The sequence below is a fragment of the Myotis davidii genome, unplaced genomic scaffold (genome assembly GCF_000327345.1).
Source record: "Myotis davidii unplaced genomic scaffold, ASM32734v1 scaffold1332, whole genome shotgun sequence".
Lineage (NCBI taxonomy): Eukaryota > Metazoa > Chordata > Mammalia > Chiroptera > Vespertilionidae > Myotis > Myotis davidii.
This window is the reverse complement of record NW_006283155.1, coordinates 45,726-50,370: the sequence shown is the minus strand read 5'-3', so window position 1 is coordinate 50,370 and position 4,645 is coordinate 45,726.

Here is a 4,645-nt window from a genome sequence, read left to right as displayed (position 1 = left end):
ATATATATATATTTCATATACTAAAGTTAAAGTTCCCTAGGAATTATTTTTATGCATTAATTTGTCAACAAACATTGTTTTTTAAGAGGGAAGGGCTAATTTTATTCAATGTAGACTCTTAGCTCAATTGGATTATAAAGAATCTTGAATGTACATGAATGGTTTTTAATATTTCACTGATGTTCAGAATTTTCATTAAATGTATTTTTTAATATAACTCAATTTTAATCTTCTATGCATCTAGCGACATTCTCTGAAATATAATTATTGATATTAAAAGCCAGATGTAAATGTGAGCTTCCTACATGGGGTTCTTCCTAATCCTTGTTACTGGCACTATAATAAATTTAAGATGACAATGATCCTAAGAAGATATATATGTATATATGTATATATATATATATATATGGAGGACATTTTGTTTAGTTCAGCATATTCTAGTTATTAAACAACAGCAGGGGGAGTCTTACTTGACTGGTTTTCTTATCATTTCCAAAGACCATCAGCTTCTTTCCCAAGTTCACAACTGGATATTTAATCATTTCAAAGACTTTATTTCATTTCATATCCAAAGAGATCTGGCTGTTGTTAAGTGAAATAAATATCTACACAGCACTGGTGTGTGCGGGGGTGGGGGAGCGGGGGGAGAGGAGAGTATTATCTGCGTGTGAAGGATTCGTAATAGACTATTTTTAAATGTTAACTGTTATATTTTCTCCAGTGTTTTCATTATCTTTCGAATCTTCCCACATTGAGCAATTCAAGCCTTTTTTTCTTATTGTTTCAGAAAACAGTGAATGCAATAGGTTTTTTCCCCTTCGCTGACGCTCCCTCCACTGAGCCAAACCAGCTAGGGCATCTTTCTGTGCTTTCTTAAAAATGGTGTCTTCATTGGCCATTTCTACCTCTCAAGAATTAAGAGGAAACTTTTGAATTTTTTTCAATACATATCTAATGAATAGTATGTATTCATGTATTTATTGACTAGCAAATAGTATTTAATGAATCGTTTCCTATCTAATATGTCTGTATTTCACCTAGTATTCATAGGATCATAAAATGCTCAGATAATTTTTCTTACAAAGCAAACTTGCCTACAGATTGTAAAATTATTCATATCCAAAGAGATCTGGCTGTTGTTAAGTGAAATAAATATCTACACAGCACTGGTGTGTGTGGGGGAGGGGGGGAGGAGAGTATTATCTGCGTGTGAAGGATTTGTAATAGACTATTTTTAAATGTTAACTGTTATATTTTCTCCAGTGTTTTCATTATCTTTCGAATCTTCCCACATTGAGTAATTCAAGCCTTTTTTTCTTATTGTTTCAGAAAACAGTGAATGCAATAGGTTTTTTCCCCTTCGTTTTTTAAAAATATATTTATTGATTTCAGAGAGGAAGGGAGAAGGAGAGAGAGATAGAAACATCAATGATGAGAGAGAATCATTGATCGGCTGGCCCCTGCATGCCCCCCACTGGGGATCAAGCCTGCAACCCAGACAGGCGAGGTTGAGATATGTTTTATATATTATCTCTTTTAATGTTTACAGTATCTCTTTGAACTGGTGTTATTAATAATTCTCATTTTATGGGTGAGAAAATGAAGCTTAAAGAGGTTAAGTAAGGTATTCAAGGTGAATACATAATTTGTATTTTATTCTTTGTATTCTCAGAAAGATTACAAACTGGAATTTGAATCAAAAGCAAACTGATTTCAAAACTATGCTCTGAAAACTGTACTAATATAAGTCAGCTATTAAAATTTTAGAACAATCAAGGATTCAAATCCCATATCATAGCACTGTAGCTATGAACTTGGCACATATCAAACAGTACACATGTTAGCTATTACATGAGAGAAAATTCAAAGTGTATTCTTTAAATACCCAGCAGAACATGTAACTATCACCTCAAATATAATTTTTGCAATCTTAAAGATAATAAAAAACTAAAGAAGATAATTTAAATTTTAACAAACTAGTACAAAAGACAGGAAGAACAAATTTATATTCCTGGGTTTGAGCAAATGCTAGATATGGACAACCAAGTCAAGTTTATCACTATTTTTAATGAAAGTAATGGTCATCTGACTGTCATAGAAGGCATGATCATATGACAATTGTGTGCTGAGCTCACCATTCCTCCCTGTGGAACTACCATGTCCCAGCAGAAAACATTACTGACTTTAGGAAAACTCCAAGATGACAAAACCTAAAGGGCCAAGATAACCATTATTCTTAAAGAAAGATATTAAAATTGCCTCTAGATTTTTATGAGATTAGGAATCCCTGAAAGTGGATTATATGCAAAGAAAAGATTTTCCTTCATCATTCATTTAATACATTTTATTAAATGCTTAGTTCACTCATAGACTTTACCTGGTGTCACAGGACAGACAAAGAATTTGTAGTCACAAATGGATCTAAAAAAAATCACAGGATTGCTGGGTAGAAATGGGCAAGAGCTACCGGTACACTAAGTGTGAGTCATTTATGATTTGTGATGCTACTGGTGACTCTCAGTGTCTCTAAAACTTTTAAAAGTTTGATCCCAGAGTAGCAAATATTTCTTCTAGGTATTGCATAGCAATCAGTGGTGATGCTAATTAAAGCAACCTCTGTCTACTGTAAGATGTGCAAAGGAACATGAAAGATTATTGTTCATTTGTTGTACTATAATTTGTTCTCCCACATAACTAAACTAAAAGATGCCATGTCTTACAGTCATGTGATAAATATAAATGAATTTTTTTTTTCACTCCTTTCTTCACCTGGAATGTATGTATTCTTTAATGAAACACTCTCAAATTTCATTTCTGTGCCAGGAAGCAGGTGGCCATCATAGATAACATTTCAAAAGCATTTCTCCATGTGTTAGGCACTTCACATATTATTTCAGTTAACTTTGGGACACCCCTGTGAGGAAAGTCTACAGTTTGGAAAACTGAATAACTTGCCCAGAATTACAAGTTAGCAAATGGTTTAAGATTGGAATCCAACTCATCTGACTCCTGGGTCCATAAGCATTGCTCCAACTCTAGGCTGCCTCATTAATGGATGAGTTGAGAGATAAGACCTTGCATTCACTCTATTGCCAGCCACACAAACAAGCCCTGCAAGCTGTCACTGCAGTATTTCCATGCCCACGTGATTTTAACAACAGAACTCGATCACTCAAAGTAGCAATAGTTACATGTTAACAGCAATAATTTAGAAAACACAGAAATACTTCCTAACCATATGAAGTTTACAAGCTACCAACATTTTTATTTATTTTTTATTATTTTGTTTTATTTTTTTAATATATTTTATTGATTTTTTACAGAGAGGAAGGGAGAGGGATAGAGAGTTAGAAACATCGATCAGCTGCCTCCTGCACACCTCCTACTGGGGATGTGCCCGCAACCAAGGTACATGCCCTTGACCAGAATTGAACCGGGCACCTTTCAGTCCGCAAGTCAATGCTCTATCCACTGAGCCAAACCGGTTAGGGCACTACCAACATTTTTATATAGCAATCTCTATCTACCAACCAACCTTATCTACTGTAGAAATCTTTCTACTTCCAGAACAAACAGATAATACAACCTATTACAAGATAATAGTCGTGTGGTTCAAGCCAGAAGAGCAAATGGAGGTGGCAAAAAGGGATGGCCCAGCTGGGAAAACAGTGTAAATGAGGTACAAAGTATCAATGAAATGGACAGGCAGCTGAAGAAGGTGAAAGTGCTGGATCACATATCGGGGTGCAGGAGAGAGAAGTAATGAAGGGAACTCAGTGTCCTCCACCTCTGGTTCAGGTGCGGCAGCCTGTGTGCCTGTGGAATAAAAGGGCACATCCTTTCCATGGGCCATTCCTGTATCTCATCCATGAGTCAGACATCAAAACTCATGCTGCTACTAGTATATAGCATCTTGAGCCGAGACCGGCTTGGCTCAGTGGATAGAGCTTCGGCCTGCGGACTGAAAGGTCCCGGGTTCGATTCCGGTCAAGGGCATGTACCTTGGTTGCGGGCATATCCCCAGTAGGAGATGCTAGTATATAGCATCTTAGTGAAGAAGGGGGGGGGGGGGAAGACTCTGCATTGAAAGTTTACATATTAACCCCTCCCCCAAATTAATTTCACTACTTTTAGTTTTAACAAAGGCCAAGTACATCATAATCAGGTCCAATGTAAAATGCATGGGCTTGCTCCTCGCGTTCACCTCCCTGCCCACTCACTGCCCGCCTTGCTTCCATTGGAGCCTGTGGGTCATGGGCAAGGGACCGAGAGGTGCTCAATGCATCTCGTTGTGACTGGTCATTCGATCCTCATGGTTGTCAGGGGCACTGGCTTTTTATATATATAGATATATATAGATAGTTGGTTGAAGGGGAAACCAAGATGGCGGCATAGGTAAACACCGGAGTTAGCTGCCTCGAACAACCACTTCAAAAATACAACTAAAAGATGGAACGGACATTGCCCAGAACCACAGGAAGACTGGCTGAGGGGAAATTCTTCAACTAGAAGGAAAGAGAACAGCATACGAGACTCAGAGGAGGAGCAGTGTGGAAAATACAAAGGTGCGGAGGTATGCGCAGAGCAGGCTGGCGGTGGAGGGCGGTTGTCGTTTTCAATCGGGAGGGAGTCTCCGATTCTGAGC